At 37.8% G+C, this 24,391-nt stretch overlaps 3 pseudogenes; 2 read left to right on the top strand and 1 right to left on the bottom strand.

Moving 5' to 3' along the window:
• Positions 1 to 8,764: 8,764 nt before the first annotated feature.
• LOC140516767 (olfactory receptor 4P4-like) lies at positions 8,765 to 9,875 on the top strand (annotated as a pseudogene).
• Positions 9,876 to 13,241: 3,366 nt separating this feature from the next.
• Positions 13,242 to 14,615, top strand: LOC140516519 (pantothenate kinase 3 pseudogene; annotated as a pseudogene).
• Positions 14,616 to 22,183: 7,568 nt separating this feature from the next.
• LOC140516825 (nuclear cap-binding protein subunit 2 pseudogene) lies at positions 22,184 to 22,658 on the bottom strand (annotated as a pseudogene).
• Between the last annotated feature and the right edge of the window lie 1,733 nt (positions 22,659 to 24,391).

The following is a 24,391-nucleotide window of genomic DNA, read 5'->3' as shown; positions in this document are numbered from 1 at the left end:
CTGGTCATCATCATCATCATCATCATCATCATCATCATCATCATCATCTTCCTCATCATTACATTTCCTACGAGATATCAATTCAGGCAATCAAAATGTGAATCTGATTAAATTAGCTTCTCTGATGAGGTACAAGTTCAAATTACAAATTTTACTATGAGCAATGTTACACATAAAAACACACATACACATCTGAAGACAAACCACTGATGGAATGAGAAGTAATACACAGTAATGATCCACTCTTTTGTCTTTCTCATTAGAAATTTTTCCTTAAAAATTATTAGTATACATAGAGAAAAAAATACTTTAAATATATGCTTCACTTTTTGTCCTTCATTCTTTGTATAAAATAAGAAGGCATCACATGTAGAAGAAGAACAACAACCACAATATTGCATTTCCCACTTGAATACTGTGGTTATACCTAGACTATCAGAGGGGAAACATGTTCCATGTTCTTCTCACAATATGGCATGACTACTGTTTTCCTCTATTATTCTACTGTGGTGTTTTCCCCACGCTATATAGTAAACAGTAAGTTTCTGAATTCAGGGAGTTCTTAACAAAAGACAGGAAAGAAATGAGATCTATACATTCTACAAGTACTTGTTAATTTCTCAGAGAATATATTGGTTGACTCATTTACATCAACCTCATTTAATGTGGATCAATGACGTTGTCTCCATTTTTATATGAGTGAATAGGTTCTAGAATTGTTTAGACTGTCCCTTATTCATTCTATCAAAGATGTCTAAGGCGATGTGGATACAGGGAATCAAGTCATAGTTCTTTCTTATCTAGGTAAAACCATTCTTTCTTCTACTTATCATTTGTCCACAACCTTCTGCCATAGAAAATGGAACTAGAAAGGAGTCTGGAATAAACTGATACTTGAATAATCACTCTTCATTTATGGCCTCATAAGAGATTGTAAGAGGAAGAACTGTGAGCTAAGTCTAGAAAGGAAAGAGAGTACTGGATTGTATGAGTTCTAGAACATTTTAGAGTATGAACTTTGCTAAGTAGATAATAAGGAATTATGGAAGCACTTAAAGGAAAAGGTGATGCAAAACATTAGATTATAATAAGGACCCTTTTGACAACGAATGTCAGATTATAGGAATGAGGCAAGGGAAAATTTCAGAGAACAGACACTTGCTAGGATGATATTACAATAGTCCAAATGTATTTGAAATAGTGCCTGTTCTCTGAGGGTGTCAGTAGCCATAAAAGGCAATGAATTCACAAGTATTTCAAAGATAGCACATACATCACTTAGTAATTGATTGCATGTGGGAAGGGTGAGAGAAAGATCAACAAATAACACTGAGATTTCAAGCATAAATGAATCAATTTTATTGATCAAAACAAAGTAATAAGAAAGGAAGTCTTTGAGATGGAATAATATACTCTATTTTAGACATTTGTACTATGTGATACCAAAAGAATAGCAAAAAGGAAATTCCAAATATGACATTGTAAGTCTAAGTCTGACATAAAAGAGACAGAATAAGAATGATAAGCATTTATAAGACTCATCAGTAAAGAAATGAGGATTTAAAAGAAGAGAGGGAAAACAAACCTTTTGAAAGCCCAGCATTAGGGGACACAGAAAGCAGAAGGGGAGACAGAAAGCAGAAGGGGATCCAGTCTGCTTATAAAGCAGAAGAAAGTCAAAGTTGAGAGCAAGTAGTTGAATATATGTGAGTGTTGAGTGCAGGATGCACTCAGTCAATTAGCATGGATTAAGCTCTAAGCGCTCTCTCTCTTTCTCTCTCTCTCTCTCTCTCTCTCTCTCTCTCTCTCTCTCTGTGTGTGTGTGTGTGTGTGTGCGTGTATGTATATATGCATATGTATATGTATATACATATATACATATATATGTGTGTGTGTGTGTGTGTATATACATACATACATATATATACATACATATATATATATATATATATATATATATATATATATATATATATATATATATATATATATATATATATATATATATATATATGCCAGGCAATTTGTTAAACATTGGGGATGCAAAGAAAGGCCAATCCCCTAAAAGAAAAGCTTTCCTTCATCTCAAAAAGTTCATTTTTTAATGGGGGAAATATGCAAAAAGTAAAAATATACAAAATGGTATATAGAGAATAAATTGGGGCTAATCTCAGAGAAAAAGCACTAGTATTATGGATATAGATATAGAAAGGCTGTTTGCAGAAAGTTGGAATTTAGACGACACTTCCAGAAATCCAGAAAATTTAGGAGACAGAGATGAGAAGGGAGAAAGTTCTAGACAAGGGTGACAGAATATGTAAATTCTTCATGTTAGTGGGGGGTTTTCTATGAATAATATAAAAGAACACAGTGTCACTTCATCACAGAGTATTTAGAATGTAGTGTAAGAAGACTAGGAAGGTAGGAAGTGTCCAGGTTAGGATGGTCTTTAAAAATCAAACATAACAATTTGGATTTTTTCTTAAATGTGATAGAGATCAATTAAAATTTATTGCATAAAGTGGTGACATGTTCAAGGGTATATTTAAGAAAATCAATTTGACAAATGAAAGGACTGAGTTGGAACATAATAATATTTCTCTCAGTGAGAACAACAAAGATGCTTATTTCAATCACGTAGGCATGAGTTATTGTAATGTCTGAGGAGAGTAGGAGGCATATCCGAGAGCATTTAGGCAGGTAAAAATGACAGAATTTAAGGACAAAATAGATGTTGGCGCAAGCGCGCATGTGGGGAGGGAGATGGACAGCAAGAAAGTCTAGGATGGAAGCTAAATTCGACTCTAATGATTGAGAGAATATTAATGTCTTTGACAGTAATAAAGAACTTAGGATAAGGTGAGAGTTTAGAGGGAGAAGGTAATGAGCTTAGTTTTGGATTTGTTGAGTTTGATATGTCTACCGAAAATTCAGTTTCAGATATTGGATAAACAGCTGTGGATGTGATACTGGAAGTTAAAAGAAAGCTTAGTTCAGGGGGGAAATGTTATCTTAATAGAAATCATATTAGGTGGTGATATCGGCCAAGTGAAATAGTGGAGAGAGGAGATGAGAAGTGATGTGCATTTAGAATGGAAAGACAAGTCAGTTCCAAGTTGGGAGACCTTTGGATGTCAAATAGACAATTTTGTATTATGTTTTATCATATTTTTAAAAGTGATGGAAAATCATTCTAGCTTTTTTTTTTGTCAGAAGAAAAGTATACTCAGAATTATTCAACTGGACTAGTGTCTTGGTAACTGGTTGAGGGGTGGATTAGAGGAGAAGAGTGTATCCAAAGAGGTCTATTTTGAGATTATTACAATATTTCAGGGAGAAATGATAAGGATCTCTCATTAGGTGTCTATGATATGACTACGAAAAAATATACTGATGAAAGTGATGTATAGGAGAAAGAATTGACAAGATTTGGCAAATTATCAGATGGGGAGGATTAGAAAGAACAAAGAAACAAAAGACATTAGGAAAATGATTTTATAAATAGGAAAATTCACAAAGAGCAACAATTTAGGGCAAAATTATTAATTTTGTAGGCCATTTTGAGTTTGAGATGCCTTTTAGGCATACGCATGGAGTTATCTAGCACGTAGTTTAAAAATGTGGAACTTGAGATAATCAAAGTTGTGGGGTAAATATGTATATATGGAAGGGTTTTTCACCAAGGTGATAGTTTTATCTATCATAATAGATGAAATTACCAAGTACCTAATTGTAGATAAGTAAAAGGAAATTGCTTAAAATAGAGATCATGGTAATTTCCACTCAGAGACATCAGGACATTGATGATGAGGTTCTCAAACAAATGTAGGTGAATCTGGTCAATTGGCAGGCAGAGAATCACATTATATTTTCCACAGCAGCATACTGTTGCGAGGTGGAGAGGGAGAAACAGAGACACAGACAGAGAGAGAGAGAGAGAGAGAGAGAGAGAGAGAGAGAGAGAGAGAGAGAGAGAGAGAGAGAGAGAGAGAGAGAGAGAGAGAAACACACAGAGAGAAACAGAGACAGAAAGAGAGACGGAGAGAGACAGAGAGACACAAAGAGAGACAGAGACAGAGGGGAGGGAGTCAGAAAGAGAGAGGAAAGAGACAGAGGGAAAGAAAGAGGAGGAACAAAGTGTGAGAGGGGGAACAGGAAGAGAGGGGAGATAGGGAGAATATGTAGAAGGAGAAATTAATAGTATTCTACAGAGAAGTCCACAAATTTTCCTAGGTGTCACATATACTTCTGGGATGCACTCAGATATCGGAAACACTAAGTTTGTGTATTTTCAATATCCAGTTAACATCTATCATTTAGCAGACACAATGATATATAGTCCTCAAGATTTGCTACACAGGAAGAAGTGGAAAGGCAACTGAATGCCAAAGTACAATTTATGCTTGTGGTATATGTGTCAATGAAGCAGCATAATCATCACTGAAAAGTAACAGACTAAGTAAAGTTTGCTTCCTGTTGGTAATACTGTACTTGTTGGAATGCTTTGAAGGGCCTTTGGGAACCATCTCCCTGGATTCTAATATGCCTTTAAATTCAAGTAATACTCAGTAAGTTTTTCCTGGAAAGTTTTTTGATTTAAAGGTTTAGTGGAGAGATAGTGACTTTAAATGATTGATTGATAATTTTTATGGACTCTGGTCCAGATGAAGAAGAACTATCTACACAACATCAGTCCTTTTCTTACCATTCTTAATGAGTTAGTCATTACGAAAAACACAGCTTCCTCCCAGTTGAGATACAGCCTTTTGGAGATCCTTTCAGCCACTGTGTTGTCCCACACAGATAGATGTTTGCCATCAATGCTTCCTCAGGTATCAGTCCAGGTTTTCAGGTGCTATGTTTGGATTCTTATAGTATGGCCATTATTTGTTATTATTATTTATTTTTCTTTTATAGTTTGTATTTATTTTCACTGTCTTGAGTCCTGGATTTTCCCTGGACTAGGTATTTTTTAAACCTGTTGTGTCCTGTATAGCATTCGTCTGTCTTGAAAGTCTTGTGGACACCTATGAATGATGTTGCTAAATGCATAAAATACAATTCACGTTATTACAAAGGGAATCAACTGTATTTAAAAAAAAAGATGTACTTTTTTTCCATCCAACATCCCAGACACCCTAAATCTGTCTGTGGTTTCCAGGTTAATACTCCCTTCCTATACATATCACCATTCCACTAGTTTCAGAAATCTCTATTATTTTTATGTATATTTTTGTGTACATTTATATACATTTCTCTAAAATCATCATCTTTTTAGATTAAGTAATCAAAACTCTTTAACTGTTTTGGGAGAGATCTGCACCAACTCATAAACATAGAAACATATTAAATGGGACACTTCAATACAACAACAGGGTCAATTCTCTATACAATCTTTCTCCTTAAAATTCTTTTCCTCTATTTCCCACACATAATTCTTGTCATTGATATCTTCCTCACTTCCGTGGCCTCAAGCATGGGGAGAAAGGTGAATGAAAAAAAATACGGATTAAAGGGTTTTTATGAGGCAAGTGCCATCTAAAGCTCTTATATGTTACGGAACCATGATTAATTATTTTTCAGGCATCAGTTTGTTCCTCTAAAAAACATTTTTGAGGCAAGAAAAGAAGCACTTAGGTGGGCATAGTTTCACTTATATTTTTGATCCTTACAGTGGTATAGTGCTTAATGTACTTCAAAATACATTGTCAGATATTATCTGGTCTATTACCAGGAGCCAGTGACTTGTCAAGTATCTATTATGATTCCCTTTTTGTGAGTAATGAGGCTCAGAGATATTTAGTCATGTGCCAAAATCAAGCTACAAGCTATATAGTAGCATACACTAGATGCCATCCCGTTACAGACTTTACCCACTAGGACGACCTTCTGTGTTCCTTCTATCAGTCACTGGATCTAGGGGGAGAAATGAATTTATCATAATAGGTTTACAAGAAATCTCATAGTTTAAAGAGGATTATTCTTTGTTTTCATTAAAAATAACCAAGCATGTAAGTGGGAAAATCTGTCAAACCCTCTCAACTGCATTTTTATTTACTCCTGAAGTACTTATTCTCATGGAAAAATAATGTTGTATTGCACATCATATGTAAATGTTTCTGTTTGTGCGAGAAAAAAGAAGGAAGAAAGGAAGCAAAGAGACAGAATGAAAGAAAAAATAAAAGGAAGAGAATGAAAGAGAAAGAAAGTAAAAGTAGGAAGAAAAAAGAATATGAAGAAAGGAATGAATGAAGAACACAGAAAGATAGCACACAGCACTAGGATTCCAAATCACGCCTTCCAACTGCAAGAGCATTACTTTTAGTGTTGTATCCCATTGATAGCTTTTAAAATATTCTAACAGGAGACAATAGCATCTATCTTAATTTCTCTCCCCTTAGAACTTTGAAAAATCTATTGGCAGGAAAACATTGAATTTGAATCCAGACCGTCTAGTTTTGAAGACCAGCTCAATTGCTTAATAGTTATGACAATCAGCAAATGACTTCACTATGTGATACTCAGTTTTCTCACATGTAAAGGGAGAAATCGAGTTTTGATGAAATCCCAGTTTTCTTCCAACTTAAAAGTTCAATATATGATTTATCATGTAATAGATTACAGTCAGATCTATTACAGAGATATGGGATATACAGCTGAGAAATGTGTGAAATCCTTCAGGTATTTTTTCTTCTCTATTCCACTTTGGAAAATTCAGGAATGCAGTGTTTCTATCTACCTCCAATCTATTAGACATCAAAGCACAGGATACACACAACTGATGGAAATGTAACCTAAGAAACACCATGCCAGATTCCAGTTGAATTTTTTTAAGATACTTGGAAGAGGATTGAAATTCTGGAGAGGGATTGAGCAGAAATTATGTTAATCATTCATTTTAAATGGCAACAGATGTTCATAGAGTTATTCTCTCTTATCTATAAACAGATCAGGTCCTCCAAATAGGAAGGATTTTGAATTAACTTGAGCTTAATAACAAATTATGATGACAAATAAGTTCTCTTAGCTCCATAAGATAACCTGGTAACTCCTGTATCTCTCCAAGTACAATCACAGCACCTCATCCCACAATAAATACTTCCTCCAACAATATCTCCTCATATCTTTATTAAATTTCTACCATATGAAAAATATAACATGATAAGCTCTGGCTTGAGGAAGGCAAAATGTCTAACAGCAAAAACTGCATCTGGAGGGCATCTAGGTGGCCAAGTGAATAGAGTACCTGCCGTGGAGTCAAGAGGACATAAATTCAAATCTGCGCACAGACACTTAACATTTACTAGCTGTGTGAGCTTGGGCAAGTTACTTAACCTCAATTGCCTTGCCTCCCCCCCTCCAATTTTTTTAAACTCAGATATCTGTGTCCCACATCTGATAGAGACAGAATTCTTAAGAACAATTCCCTAGTCCTCCCTCATTCTGACTGGAGTGTGACTCAGCTCTTTACTTCTCACTTACTGGGAGGTACTGAGTTGTTGGTCCTGGTTTCTTTGGTCTTTGTTGGCATGCCACCATACATAAAGCCTTAAATTCCATGATGTTTTTCAACAGATAATGATGTGGCACTCTAATCTTGCTTGCCCGAATGGTGACATTTTGGCACTCTGTCCATCTAGTTATGATCCTGAGGTTAACTTTTTGTGGCCCTGATGAAATATTTCACTATGTGTGTGTCTCAGAAGTCCCATTACAACTTGCCTGCACAGTCATATATACTGGTGTATTTTAGCATCTGGAATAATGTGCAAAGTTCTAGTTTCACATTTGTAAAATGACACTTATAAGATAATATAATGTCCAGAAGAGGGCAAACAGTGTGTTGGTAAACATCAATATTACACCTTAAGAGTATCTATTGCAATCCATGGAAATATTCAATCATCAAAAAAAAAAAAAAAAAAACATCACAGCATTTTCAGTTTCATGCAGGAATTAGTTGAGGAAGAAGAATTATTCTCAGGCTGTAGGATGGAGTGAGACGTCATGGATTTCAGTTGCAAAGAGGCAGATTTATTTTCAATATGAGGACAAATGCTTCCTAAATATTGTTGAAAAGGGGAATAAAGTCTGTTGGATTGTATTTGGTTCGATAGTTGAGGATAATAGGAGATGTATAAATAAGCTTCAGTGTCCAGGACCTAGCAAATGTTTAATACTTGGGGTAGCAGGTTTAATTGATTGGAGTAAGGAATAAACTATGAGGTAGACGTAGGTGGTAAGATGGTACATGGAAAATGCAGTGGACGAAATTAAGCTTATCTTTTGCCTAGGCTGCCCTTTACTTAGTGTAAAGACACTTTCATCATTGGTTTCTGAGAACATTGTAAAGCATTTCTAGAAAATCCACTTTTACTCATATGATCTAGCCAACACATAGTTTGGTTTAGTTGCTTTTGTGTGTATGTGCGTGTGTGTGTGTGTGTGTGTGTGTGTGTGTGTATTTTCCCTAGTGTCCTGACTTGACTATTGTTTGATGCTTTAAAAGACAGAAATGAGATAATTTAATTTAATTTATTCTAATGGATTATTTAAGTATGTGGTATAGGGAAGGGCCTGCAAATCTATTGCTTTTGATGACAGCTTTTGATATCCCCCTATATACATATATATAATATAATTATAATATATAATATATAATATATATAACAATAATATATATATATATATAAAATATGTTAATCCCTGAACTGAAATCTCTTATCTTTGATCACTTCATTTAAAATGTTTAAAATATTTAAGCATGTCTAAAAATGAGATCAAATTTAAGAACACAGTGTAAGTTGTAGTAATGATGTGGACTTTGATTTTAACTTCAAAAAATTATTCAGTCATTGCTAGCCAGGCTTTATCATGATATCTATATTTTCAGGTTAATTAAACTTCTGGAAAGAAACAAATGAAGAAAATGTGTTTTGTAAAATGACACTTATAAGATAATATAATGTCCAGAAGAGGGCAAACACTGTGGTGGTAAACATCAATATTACGCCTTAAGAGTATCTATTGAAATCAACGGAAATATTTTCCTGGTCTGTTAGTTAGCAATCTTCCTGGGGAATTTCACTATCTTTATCACTATCATATCCAGTTATCTGATGCAGCAACCCATTTACTACTTTCTCTGGCACTTGTCTTTCATGGATCCATGCTTCACTTCCACCATAGTTCCCAGGCTGATCAGGGACTTAATTGTCACTAGGAAGGTCATCTCCTACAATTGCTGCATGACTCACATCTTTACTTCTCATTTACTGGGAAGTGTTGAGATGTTCGTCCTGGTGTCCATGTCCTTTGATCGTTTTGTTGCCATCTGTAAACCCTTATACTACATGATAATCATCAACAGGCAGAGGTGCAACATGCTGATCCCGCTTGCCTGAGTGGTGCCCAGCTACTCATGATCCTAAGGTTACCTTTCTGTGGCCCCAATCAAATACATCATTATATGTGTGATTCAAAACCACTCTTAAAGCTTGCCTGCACAGACACACAGGTTGATAGTATTTTAGTCATTGCTAACACTGGAATGGTTGTCTTGGCAACCTTTCTGGTCTTGGTGGCATCTTACATCATCATACCATATAATCTCAGGGAACACTCCTCTGAGGGTCGGAGGAAAGCCCTCTCCACCTGCGCTTCCCATGTGATGGTGGATGTTCTGTTCTTTATACCTTGTATCTCCACCTATATCCCACCCGCCCAATTTTGTAAACAATGACAAAGCCTTCTCAGTGTTTTACACTGTGATTGCACCTATGTTGAACTCTCTCATCCATACACTGAGAAATGCAGACATGAAGAATGCCATGACAGTGGTATGGTCCAGGAAACTGACTTTGTTATTCAAATAAAACAGATGAATTTCAACTTGTGATTTTCTTTTTCTTTTACATTCATCCAGTTAAGAAATAAGTATTTGGATCACAAAACTTTCAGGAATAAACAGTACCATAAATAACAAGGACTACCCAGACTCCATAACGGCTAGAAAATGGTATATTTCATGGTTATCAAAGGGTTTTCCTGAATCCTTAATGGTATATTAGATATCCAGACCAGTGACTACATTGCCCATTGACTGCTTTCACTGAACTTTCAGTCTGGCCACATGTACACTAGTTCTGCTTATAGCATTAGTCATCGAACGGCTTTTACAAAGACGTATAATAATGAACACATAAGCTTATCTCTTTACAATTTCAAACTCCGGGAAGGGAAAGGGGATTAGGCTCATAGATTAGCTCAGTTGTTATGTAGCACAGTCATAGTTTCAAATTCAATCTCCCTATTGGGCTCAAGTACCAGACACCTTGGCTTCCAAGTCTTCCCTGCTAGGCTGGCTTAATGCAATATCCTGCCTAAAATCCTGGTTTATATGTCAGCATGGCTACCACTCCCAGGCCCAGTGGAGACTACTCTCTGAATCTGGCGAATGAGAGTGAATAAAAGAAAATAAAACAAATACCCAATATCCATTTCTCAGAGTTAAGGGCAAAACTGAGAGGAGAAGAAGGGAGGCCCCTTTCTTGAATCAATGATTCTTTCAGTTCATGGTGCCCATAATGAGGGTTAATCTTCACACTCTCTGAAATGCTGAAACAGGAAAAAGAGCATAACTGTCCAAGCCTCACGATTTTAAAGATGGAAATTGTTCTATTTTTGAAGGCAATCAAGAGAAGGGAGAAAGTGTTTTTGTCCATGTTAGGCTAACTTAGCAGATTATTTGTATACACACATATACATACACACATAGACACATATATAAATGTACACACATATTCATACATAGACATATATTTAAATCTAAATTAAAACCGTATTTAACTTGGGGCAAGTCACTTAATCTGTGTTTCTATCAGTTTCATCAACCATAAATTGGGGATAATAATAACACCTGCCTTTTAGGTTTGCAGTAAGGATCAAATGAAATAATATTTGTAGTGTTTAGCACAGTATTTGGCACATAATAAGATGAAATTTAAAAAAAGCATGGGAACGAGTTTCTGAGTAGTTAGTAATGAATTTATTAATTAGGCTAGCCAACAATCATGAAATTGATGGTCAATAAGTCAAAGGCTCTCCACCCCCAAAGGAAACCTTAAGAATCTTAAATAAATTTGTAGAGGGAAGGCCCCTGATAAGTAAAAATCAACCCTTACTGGTGGATCTTTAAGGAAGAGGTATGCTAGAAGACTTCAGCTCCTCTTACTGAGAATATACCTTGATCATTAGACACAACAGCTTCCAGACTGCTGGAGTGCAATCCATCTCCATCCAGACACCTCTCATTTATTTTCTCCTTTATAAACTGGTTCAACCCATACCTTAATGGAGGGTTACAAGGATAGGGCCTTCTTTCTCCAGGCTAAAGACATGTCCAGACTGGATTCTGTTTATACTCCTAGTTGAGTGGGGTTCTGCGCAAAATTGAAGAGCATATTCCTTGAGGGCTAGGAGTAGTTTCATCAATTAGTCATGTCCTTGACACACTGACTTTTGTTTGTTTGGTTTTTTTTTTTTTTACAATTTATTTATTTTTCAGTTTTTCAGTTCTCAGTCTTAACTTCCAGAAGAATTTGAATTCAAAATTTTCTCCCCATCTCTCCCCACCCCCATACCAGGACAGCATGATCCTCATCCACCCCCTTCCTAGAGTCTGTCCTTCCTTCAATTAGCCCCCTTCTTCCATTTTCCTCCCCTGTATTTTCCAATAGGGCAACTTAGATTTCTATACTTCATTACCTGTGTATCTTATTTTCCAGTTGCGTGCCAGAACAATTTTTACCATTCATTATTAAAGCTTTGAGTTCCATATTCTCTCCCTTCCTCTCAAACCACATTCATTGAAAAAATAAGCTATTCAACATATGTTGCACATGTGTAATAATGCAAAACATTCCATAATAGTTACACTGCGAAAGACTAACCACATTTGCCTCTGTCCTATCCTGCCTTCATTTTTTTCGTCCTCTCCCTTGACCTGTCCTCTCATAATAATGTTTGCTTTTGAATATCCCTTACCCCAATTTGCTGTCCTTTCTATCATCTCTCTCCTTCTCCCTTGCCTTCCTGCAGGGTAAAATAGCTTTCCTGATCCAACTGAGTGTGCGCTATTTCCTCCTCAAGCCAAATCCCTTGAGAATAAGACTGGCTTATTTCCTTTTATCTCACCCCTCTTCCCCTCCATTGAACAAATTCTTTCTTGCCTCTTTTATGTAAAATGATTTGCTTCATTTTACCTCTCCCTTTCTCTCACACGAAGTATATTCCACTGAACAGTAAATTTTATTTTATTTTTTAGGCATTCACCCATCATATTATTCAGCTCACCCTGTACCCTTTGTCTATGTGTGTGTTTGTGTGTGTGAGTGCATATGTATGTACACATGCACACATAGACACATACACCCATGTAAATATACATTCCCATGCATATATATATATATATATAATATACACACACCTGCATACCTCTACACACCTACACATGCATTTATATATGTAAATATATGTATCTATATATGTGTATGTGTGTGTGCATATATATATGTATATATGTATGTATGTATGAACGTATAGGTACTAATATTTCCTCTAAATACCCTAATACTGAAAAAGGTCTCCTGAGTTACAAATAACATCTTTCCATGCAGGAATGTAAACAGTTCAACATTAATAAATTCCTGAAAGCTTCTTCTTCCTATTTGCCTTTTCATATTTCACTTGATTCTTGTATTTGAAAGTCAAATTTCCTATTTAGCTCTTTTCTTTTCAACAAGAATGCTTGGTCTGGGCGAGCTCGCTGCTTAGTGGCGGCGGCAGAGCGCGGCGGCTCCCGGAAGAGGGGCCTTTTTTCTGGAGCGGTGGCAGTGGGGCGGGAGCGGCGAGTGCTGGCGTCCGTCCCCCATCGCACCCACCCACCCCCACCGCGTTGGCCGCGCCTCAGGAGCTGCAGGGGGTCCCCATCCGGAGGCTGATCTCCCCCCCTACCCCAGCCCACTCGGCCGGGCATCGCCTCAGGCTGCTGGCAGCCCCGCCCCACTCTGAGCCCACCTCCTGAGGCGTTGTGGGGAGGACCCGGCCCGCGCTTCAGCGCCGCCCCTGCCTCGGTACCGAGGAGCTCTCGGGCCGAGCAGCCGCCCCCGCCATCGTCTCCCGGAGCAGGCCCGGTCACCGCCGCCGCCGCTGTTGCTGCCCCAGCTCCCCCGGTGGGCAGCATGAAGATCAAGGATGCCAAAAAGCCTTCTTTCCCATGGTTTGGCATGGACATAGGAGGCACTCTTGTGAAACTTGGCTACTTTGAACCCATTGATATCACAGCAGAGGAGGAGCAAGAAGAAATTGAAAATTTAAAAAGTATCCGGAAATATCTGACTTCTAATGTAGCCTATGGGTTAATTGGAGTTAGGGATGTTCATCTCGAACTTAAAGATTTGACACTTTTTGGGAGAAGAGGGAACTTGCTCTTTATCAGATTTCCAACCCATGACCTGCCTACTTTTATCCAAATGGGGAGAGATAAAAACTTCTCAACGTTACACAAGGTACTATGTGCTACTGGAGGTGATGCTTACAAGTTTGAAAAAGATTTTCGCACTACTGGAAACCTCCAGTTGCACAAACTGGATGAACTTGACTGTCTTGTAAAGGGCTTGCTATATATAGATTCTGTCAGTTTTAATGGGCAGGCAGAATGCTATTACTTTGGCAATGCCTCAGAAGCTGAAAGATGCCAAAAGACGCCTTTTACCTTAGATGACCCATATTCACTACTGGTCGTGAACATTGGTTCTGGAGTTCGTATTTTAGCTGCCCATTCCAAAGACAACTATAAGGGAGTTACTAGAACAAGCCTGGGAGGTGGTACATTTCTGGGCTTATGCAGTTTACTGACTGGCTGTGAAAGTTTTAAAGAAGATCTTGAAATGGCTTCCAAAGGTGACAGCACCCATGCTGATAAATTGGTCTGTGATATTTATGGAGGAGATTATGAAAGATTTGGCTTGCCAGGGTGGGCTGTAGCATCTAGTTTTGGAAACATGATTTATAAGGAGAAGGGAGAATCCGTTAGTAAAGAAGATCTAGCGAGAACTACTTTAGTTACTGGGACCAATAACATTGGTTCTATAGCAAGAAAGTGTGCTGATAATGAGAAAATAGAGTTGTCTTTGTTGGAAACTTTCTACGTGTCAATACCCTATCTATGAAACTTTTGGCATATGTATTGGATTATTGGTCCAAAGGCCAGTTGAAGGCGTTGTTTCTAGAACATGAGGGATACTTTGGAGCAGTTGGTGCTCTCCTGGGGCTGCCAAATTTCAGCTAAAGCATCGAAGTCACTATGTCAGTAATGCCATCCAAGTGGAACTGAAAATGGGAAGGATTATTATTGCATTATTTAAATTGATGGGAACCAAAGGACAGGGAGGGGAAGCGATGTTGCTGTTCATTTTTAAATGTCAAAATGGTAAGCTGCTGAATGTTGCCATATTAAAGTGAGATCTTGGTAACATGAAGCATTTCCTAATGAAATGCTTTAGGAATTTTGGTCTTACTCTTCTCTGTATATAGCCAGTATTAAATCCTTTTGATGCAATACAACCTCTGACTGAGCTTCGCAAAAACATTTTCATTTATTTTTAAGTAGTCAGCATTACAATACTGTTTGCTCAAGTAAAAATCTTGAAGTCCTCAGATATTTAGTTTGTGAAAATAATTCATTCTGAATGTATGTTACAAGGGTCTCTTTTACCCATCTTTTGGCTACTTTTCACACCCTGTACTGAAAATTGACCATGACAACCAAAGTGTCTTTGAAAGGTTCCATTTGCACCTGATGATATAAAATTTCAGGCATTTAGAACCACTGAAGCTTTCTCAATGCATTTTCTTAAAGTATGTTTCTATGGTTCTTTGACAGACCCCCCCCCCCAGTAGATTTCAAACTATTTTCAAATACCAGAGTGTAATTAAAATATATAGCGATTTGTGAAACTATAGCTACATAGCAGCTTAAGCTCTGACAGTGTATTTTATAAAACTACTCTAATTACGGTTAGTTGGTACAATAGAGCATTGTTCATGGAGTAAAAAATCATTATGCTTAATACATTTAAAGATATAATATCTAAAATTTTATCATTTGATAACTTGATTGGTGACCTGCTTAATATAGGTACAGTAGAGAGATAAAATGGTATGAGATCGAAGTACATCATTCAAGTTTGGTGTATTTCCTCTGCTACATTCCTTTCAGACCAGAGCTCAGTCACTCATTTTTATGATGTTTGAACCAACAAGGCAAAAAACTTTGCATTCTGTTACGTGAAAAAAAACCCCTCCTTAACCTTTGAGTGTTTTGTTAAGCTGGAAGATTTAGTTATTTCTGAAGTTTTGTAGGATTCAGAGGAAATATTGCAGAATCATAAAAGGATCAGTGTTTTGTACATTCTGGCAATAAAAGCATTATTATTCCAAAAAAAAAAAAAAACAAAAAACAAAAACGAATGCTTGGTAGTCCTCCATTTCACTGAAATTTCATTTTTCCCCTCGAGTATTATGCTAAGTTTTGCTGAGTATGTTATTCTTGTTCTTAATCCTATCTCCTTTGAGTTCTGGAATGTCATATTCCAAGTCCTTCAATCTTTTAGTGTAGAAGCTGATAAATTCTGTATTATCGTGATTGTATTTCCAATATGCTTGAATTGTTTCTTTCTGGCTGCTTGTAATATTTTTTATTGACCTGATAACTCTGGAATTTGGCTGCAACATTCTTAGGCGTTTTCCTTTCGGGATCTCTTTCAGGAGGCAATTCAATACAGTCTACATATGTGTGGTTTTGCTAAAAACTTCCATAATAGTCATGTTGTGAAAGACTATCTGTATTTCCCTCCATCCTATTAAAGCCTCCATCATTAATTCTATTCTTGCTTTTGATCTGATCATTCCACAAAAGAGTTTACTTCTAATTAGACCCCTCCTCACATTTGCTATCCCTTCTATAATTCCCCAGACCCGATTTATTCACTTCTCTCCTACTTTCCTGTAGTATAAGAAATATTTTAACACTACATTGAGTGTGCATGTTATTCCCTTCTTAAGTCAAATGTGATGAGAGTAAGCTTCACGTCTTCCCTCTCACCCCCCACTTTTCCCCTCAATTGAAAGTTTTTTCTTGCCTTTTTTCTTAAATTTATTTATTTAACTTTTAACATTCATTTTCACAAAATTTTGGGTTCCAAGTTTTCTCCCCTTTTGTCCCCTTCCCCCACCTCAAAACACCGAGCATTCTAATTGCCCCTATCACCAATCTGCTCTCTCCTCTATCATCCCTCTCTGCCCTTGTCTCCATCCTCTCCTCTGTCCTGTAGGGCCAAATAACATTCTATACCCCTTTACCTGTATTTATTGTTTCCTAGTGGCAAGAACAGTACTCAAAAGTTGTTCCTAAAACTTTGAGTTCCAACTTCTCTTCCTCCCTCCCTCCCCACCCCTTCCCTTTGGAAGGCAAGCAATTCCATAGAGGCTACATCTGTGTAGTTTTCCAAATGACTTCCATAATACTCGTGTTGTGTAAGACTAACTCTATTTCCCTCCATCCTATCCTGTCCCCCATTACTTCGGTTCTCTCTTTTGATCCTGTCCCTTCCCATGAGTGTTGACCTCAAATTTCTCCCTCCTCCCCATGCCCTCCTTTCCATCATCCCCCCCACCCTGCTTATCCCCTTATCCCCCACTTTCCTGTATTGTAAGATAGGTTTTCATACCAAAATGAGTGTGCATTTTATTCCTTCCTTTAGTGGAATGTGATGAGAGTAAACTTCATGTTTTTCTCTCCCCTCCCCTCTTTATCCCTCCACTAATAAGTCTTTTGCTTGCCTCTTTTATGAGAGATCATTTGTCCCATTCCATTTCTCCCTTTCTCCTCCCAATATATTTCTCTCTCACTGCTTGATTTCATTTTTTTAAGATATGATCCCATCCTCTTCAATTCACTCTGTGCACTCCGTCTCTATGTGTGTGTGCGTGTGCGTGTGTATGTGTGTGTGTGTAATCCCACCCAGTACCCAGATACTGAATAGTTTCAAGAGTTACAAATATTGTCTTTCCATGTAGGAATGTAAACAGTTCAACTTTAGTAATTCCCTTAGGACTTCTCTTTGCTGTTTACCTTTTCATGCTTCTCTTCATCCTTGTGTTTGAAAGTCAAATTTTCTTCTCAGCTCTGGTCTTTTCATCAAGAATGCTTGAAAGTCCTCTATTTCATTGAAAGACCATTTTTTCCCCCTTAAGTATTATACTCAGTTTTGCTGGGTAGGTGATTCTTGGTTTTAGTCCTAGTTCCTTGGACTTCTGGAATATGGTATTCCACATCCCCTTCCATCCCTTAATGTAGAAGCTGCTACATCTTGTGTTATCCTGATTGTATTTCCACAATACTTGAATTGTTTCTTTCTAGCTGCTTGCAATATTTTCTCCTTGACCTGGGAAGTCTGGAATTTGGCCACAATGTTTCTAGGAGTTTCTCTTTTTCAATCTCTTTCAGGCAGTGGTCAGTGGATTCCTTGAATACTTATTTTGCCCTCTGGTTCTAGAATCTCAGGGCAGTTTTCCTTGATCATTTCATGAAAGATGATGTCTAGGCTCTTTTTTGGATCATGCCTTTCAGGTAGGCCCATCATTTTTAAATTGTCTCTCCTGGATCTATTTTCCAAGTCAGTTGTTTTTCCAATGAGATATTTCACATTATCTTCCATTTTTTCATTCTTTTGGTTTTGTTTTGTGATTTCTTGGTTTCTCATAAAGTCATTGGCCTCCATCTGTTCCATTCTAATTTTGAAAGAACTATTTTCTTCAGTGAGCTTTTGAACCTCCTTCTCCATTTGGCTAATTCTGCTTTTGAAAGCATTCTTCTCCTCATTGGCTTTTTGAACCTCTTTTGCCAATTGAGTTAGCCTATTTTTCAAGGTGTTATTTTCTTCAGCATTTTTTTTGGGTCTCCTTTAGCAGGGTGTTTACTTGTTTTTCATGCTTTGCTTGCATGTCTCTCATTTGTCTTCCCAGTTTTTCCTCCACCTCTCTAACTTGATTTTCAAAATCCTTTTTGAGCTCTTCCATGGCCTGAGCCCATTGAGTGAGCTGGGATACAGAAGCCTTGACTTTTGTGTATTTCCCTGATGGTAAGCATTGTTGTTCCTCATCCAAAAGGAAGGGAGGAAATACCTGTTCACCAAGAAAGTAACCTTCTATGATTTTATTTTCTTTTCCCTTTTCTGGGCATTTTCTCAGCCAGTGACCTGACTTCTGAATATTCTCTTCACACCCACTTCGCCTCCAGATCCGCCCAGCCAGCTCTTGGGGTCTGAGATTCAAATGTTGCTTCCCAGCCTCAGGGCTTTGGGTGGGGGCAGGGCTGCTATTCAGTGTGAGATTAAGTTCAGATGCTCAAGTGGGAGCAGGGCCACCACACGGGCTCACTTCCCCCAGGGGGTTTATGCAGAGACCTTCAACAATGGATCCAGGCTCCTGCCTGTTTGGGGAACCCCAGTCTGCTGCTGCCTCCCACGGGGGCCTGATTTATGGGGCACTCCACTCCCCTCTCGGCAAGCCGAGAAGAGCCTGTCACCAACCTTTGGGGCCCATGGGTGGAGGGACATGCGCGGCTGCTGGAGATTCTGTCCCTGAAGCCTGCTGAGATCTGTTCCTCTCGGTGCCAAGTGGCCAAGGATGTGTTGGGCTCGGCTCTGGGTCCGGGGTGCGAGGGACCTTTTGTGAGAGGTTTTCAGGGCTCTCTGGAACAGAAATCTCGTCTGCTCCATTGTTCTGTGGCTTCTGCTGCTCCAGAATTTGTTGGGAGCTCTTTTTTACGGATATTTTATGGGCTGTGTGTTCAGAGTTAGCATATGTGTGTCTTTCCACTCCGCCATCTTGGCTCTGCCCCCCTTAAATTCTTTTTCTAGAATATTGTTATTTAAGTATTGTAGCCCTCTTCTGTTAATCTGGGATACACACACACACACACACACACACACACACACACACACCCCTTCACACTCACATATACATATACACATAAATGAAAACATGTATAAGCAAATATTTAAATTTATTACCTACATGTATAATACATACATGTGTGTTTGTATGCGTGTATTGCTATTTATTTTATGTAAATTATAAAATTTACTGGCATACAATTGGACACAATAGCTCCTAATAACTGCTCTAATTTCCTTTGCATTGGTGGTGAATTTACCCTTTTCGTTATTGACATGAGTAAATTTTTTCTTCCTTTTTAAAAAAATGACATCAGCTAGTGGTATATGTATTATTATTTTCCATAAAAGAACTCCAAGTTTTATTTATTTTTTCACTGCTTTTTTATTCAGTTTTATTAGTCACTTTTTGATTTTCAGGATTTCCAGTTTGGTGTTTTGCCAGGCCTAGAAGCCTGAGGGCTACCTGAGTCTTACCTTACCTCTATCGCAGGTCTTCAGCTGGCCAAACCGGATAAACGTATGAGAGAAGAGACTTTCCTGAGTCGAACAAGGGTTAAGCTTTATTCAGGGTCCTGGTTACAAGTGCAGGTGGAATTCTTCCTTAGGAGGGAGAGAGAAAATCTCCCAAGGAGGCAAAGATCTTATAATAAGAGATTGGAAGCAGAAGTGTTAGTGGGGAGAGAGGGGGAGGGGAGAGCGAAGAGAGGGAAAACGGAGCCTTCTGTCCTGTCAGGGCCCCTCCGCGTTAAGAGAGCCTTCAGGCTTTCCTGATCCTAATTAAGCTCTCCGGCCGCATAGTTTGCACCTAAATACCATGCCTGTTAGATAACAATAGGTGTGCCCAGATCCGGGACAGTCTCGAGGGCGGGGAGAGCTCTCTCCCATCACGTTTCTCACTGGAAGAGGCGGAAATACACGAGATAGCTCGGTTCACCTCGATTCCCAGTCGTTTCCTGGGGGGCCTCGTGAGAACTCTAAGATTTAGAAGTTCCCACCTTTACCCGCCCGAGACTGTCCACATGGAATTGAGCTTCCATCCCCAGCAGTGTTTAACTATGAGTTTTTAATTTGTCCTTTTTCTAGTTTTATTTTTTACTTGCATGCCTAATTCATTTTTCTGTTCTTTATTTTGTTGATGTATGCATTCAGGGGTACATAGTTTCCCTTACAAAATATGCATTATCTAATTTATACATATAAATCCGCCTCCTCCCCCTTTATAGTCAACAGAGTAATGCATTAGGAAAAGCATTGAATATGATCCATAAAATCTGAATATGAATCCTACCTTGAAAATCTTGCTGGCTGTGTAACTCTCGATAAATTATATTACCTCTTAGGGAATAGATGTTTCATTTACTGCCAAATGAATAAACTGGATTGTATTCAGTAATTTTCAGGTTCTCATCTAAAAAAACCAGTCTATTATCATGCATTTTTAATATAATTATATACTTGTTGAATTGAAATGAATATATATCAATTGCACTAGGTTTCTAAACAAGGGCACAGTATTTTTTTGGAGGGACAGCTTTATTGGAAGGGGACCTGGCCAGGTAACTCGTGGGAGAAAACACAGTACCTTCTAAAATTCTTCTTCAAAACGAAACCAAATTCAATCTTTCTATTTATCACAGAACGAAATATGCAACTAAAACTATTCTGTAAAGAAAACCATAAAGGAAAAAAAAAAGTCAAGCTTTCTCTGAGTGTGAGAAAAGCACCCTCTTCTCTAAACAGCACGTGACTGTTCCTTGCTAGGCTAGGAGGGCTTCTGCAAACCTAAAGCCCTGCTCATAGTTAAGACATGGATACGATCCAACCCAGATCAAAATGTACAAGTCGGGGTCACTTGAAATAAGACAACTTCTGTAAACTCTACAACTGATCACTTGGTCATAGTCTAACTTGAAAAAAGAAAGTTTACCACTAAGAGAATTCCTCCCTGATGTCCTGAGCCACACACCGCTGAAAAGATAGCAAGTTACTGGTTGACTTCAACCCTTCTTGATTTTTCCCCTTTGATAAAATTTTTTAATGTGAATTATAGCAGGTTTCTGCAGTGGGACTCCAATCTGTGCTCCCTAATGGATGCAGATGAGCCAATAGACTTATCAGGAACAGACTCTTTCCTGGTTGGAGCGAAAACAGTCCTACTCTGTCCCAGCTGAGTCATTATCTCAGGTACATAATTCAACAAGAATTCAATTATTTTATCAGCAATGCAGAAGCTGATAGAAGGACCCTAATCACTTAACCGGAAAATCAGTTCTAAGTGAAGCTTATCAGATCTTTCTCATGTGAAAGGTTTTGTTCCCTTGATTTCCACTTTCTCCTCTCAACAGTGCCAGTTCCTTTACCATTCTGGTGAAATAAAGAAACAAACAAATAAATAAACACATGGATAAATAAATAAATACAACAGGGATAGCATCAACTTGTGCCAATTTCCCAGTTAAAAAGACCCTCTGAGGAATTCATCTGACATTTCTTCCCTAAAGTCCATAGGAGGAATTTCCCATAGAAAATTATGTTTCCTTCTGCATTTTTCGGACCAGCGTCCCATTGAAAGCCCAAGGATGTGCTTAACATTGAAAATACACATTTCTTTCTAAATCATCCATTCGGAGCACTAATGCAGAGCCTTCTTCCTAGGTGTCGGATAGTTAATGCACAGGCAGAACTGTTTTAAGAATTCCATATAAACTTGTGTATCTTTATGAGCTAGAAATCACCTTGGGAACAAGGGATATCTTCAAAAAGCTTAGAAATAAATTTCCTCATTTGTTGGCTATTGCCACTAGAGCATACATCATTACACTCATTTCATAAAAAAATTTCATGAGGATCTTTTCCCTAAATGACCACTCCAAGTTAGTAACACAGTCATATAATGAGACTTTTCTATTTCTGTTCTATACTGGGTTTAAATCTATGAACAGAGCCTCTCAAGGCTCCGACACGGTCACTTGCTTAGTTTGGGGTATTTAATGATTTTCAGAGTGGAAAAGCCAAGTTGAGGCTTGGGGCTTAATTCCTGTGTGGAGGTAGAGAACCCAGAGACAGCCTGTTATACGTCATCTGTTTTCAGAACTTGAGTGTTGCTATTAAAGGGATCCGTCAACCAGCCAACTTCCCCTGTTTGTACGTGAGGGCTTCCATCACTCCTTGATTTTGCACATTTTTCCATAACCTCCTCTGCCAGCATCATAGTCCTTTCGATACTCATATCGTACCTGGCCCCTAGATCATCCTCGTCTATATTGTCGCCCTCTTTGAAGCCCGTGTCCCAGTCTGTTCAGATAATGCTATCATCCAGGTGGATCCCATTAATGTAGAACACGGCATTTTCAGCATCTGCTCTGGAGTAATATTCCACAAAGCTGGAATGTGGAACCCACATGCTGTTTTCTTCACTTTATCTAAGAACATGATAATTTTCTTGATGCTTTTGCCAAAGAGCTGATAGATCTGCTCCTCGGTGATGTAAAAAGACAGGTTCCCAACGTACAGGGTACAGTTTTTCTTTAATAATTTCTCTTGGTCCTTCTTGTCACCCCGAAATTGCTGGTCGCGGTACTGGCCCAGCTGCACGTAGGAGTCGCTGTTCAGTGCTCTCAGGAGTCCGCCCCACATGGCAGGGGCTCTGGTGCAGGGTGGCAGCGAATAGGGCACAGTATTTTTTTAAAGGAAACTCATGCTTTTCCAGTTCACATAGATGGGAACAGTTAAAAGTATTAGAAAAGACATCTATTAATTCTTAAATTAAATTTTTGAAAATTTAATAATTTCAATAATATAGAATAATTTATTAATTGCCTCTTATTCCCTAGTATTTCCGATCCCTATCTTCACCTTTCTGAATACAGTAGTGTTTGTCCAAGTGTTATGAATACCCTAGTTAAAATCTGGCCTTAGACACTTACTATCTGTTTGACCCTGAGTAAGACACTAAAATCCTCTCTATCTCAATTGCTTTAAATGTAAAATGGAGATAGTAACAGAAGCTACCTAGCATGATCTTTGTGAGGATCAAATATGTAATTTTTGCAAAGCTCTTAAAACAGTGTCTAGGACATACAAGTAGCAAGTGTGTAAGGCTGGGTTTTAATGTCAGGTCTTCCTCACTCAGGATGAAATGTAGCAGGAACTATCCCTTTCCATTTAGAGATTGACATACCTGATCACTGAAGCTGTTTCTAATTCTAAAGTTCTGATTCTGTGACCCACAGAGAAAAAAAATAAATTCACTAGGGGTGGTGATGCTGGGACAAGGAATATAAACTGAAAATGATAGTACATGGTGGGGTATAAAGGTTTCAGAAGAAGCAGCAACTGAGTTGAGCTTTGAAGGAATACTAAGGGCTGACTCTTAGGCAACATCTTCATGTTGTAAAGCATTTTTGAGACAAAAATTCATTTCATCTACTGAAATACCCTGAGGTAGAAACCAAAGGTTTATTGTAATTCATTCATTCATTTGTTTGTTTCAAGTTAAGGAAATTAAAGTGGACATAAGTTAATTCCATCATTCACATTTACTCCTCTAATGATTATCAGGGATAGAATTCAAGCCTACCTGTATACTCATAAACTTTTCATTAACCTATCAAATCTTTTTTGAGGAAAATGAATTCTGGTTAGTTAAATTTAATTGAACCTTCATTTAAGTGGATTTTGCCTGTACCTAAATTATATTTATTAATTATGTTTCTCTCTCTCTCTCTCTTTCTCTCTGTCTCTCTCTTCCCCTTTATCTACCTTGCACTATACTTCTTTTTTTCCTATTAACAAGTAATTCATTATTGATTTCCTACCTTGGACCATATATTTTGAAGGTGGTTGCCTAGGCATAACATTGTAATGAAAATTAGGATAAAAATTGAAAACATCAGGAAAAAATTACCTTGACTCAACACCTCTAGGTATATGTTAAAAGATCATAAAAATCATGAAAAAAATTATCTAGTCATCAAATTAAGTAAGTCTATACTCCTCTTCATTGAAAGAAATTACAATGGAGTAAATTGGGACTGGGTATATCAGAAAGAAGGGAATACATCCTGGATAAATAAAGGTAGAATGGCAAAGAAAATAAAGACTTAAGAACTTGCAAAGATAATGGCCAAAACTTCCCTCCAACTTGTTCCATTCACATAACTTTGAATTTGCCAGATGTTTTCAATGATGCTTCAGTTGAAATTGCTGAAGTGCTTTAAAAAATTCACCCTTTCCTACAAAGGTCAACACATGCATGCATACATACTGTATGTATGTGTTCTGAAATAGCCAAAATACTCTCTCCTCTGTGCCATAATGTCTTCTCTTCATATCTATCTCTGACCTCAGCATAATTGTGGCTACAATTC

Source organism: Notamacropus eugenii, chromosome Y, assembly GCF_028372415.1.
Source record: "Notamacropus eugenii isolate mMacEug1 chromosome Y, mMacEug1.pri_v2, whole genome shotgun sequence".
NCBI lineage: Eukaryota > Metazoa > Chordata > Mammalia > Diprotodontia > Macropodidae > Notamacropus > Notamacropus eugenii.
This window is presented reverse-complemented; position numbering and strand designations above follow the sequence as displayed.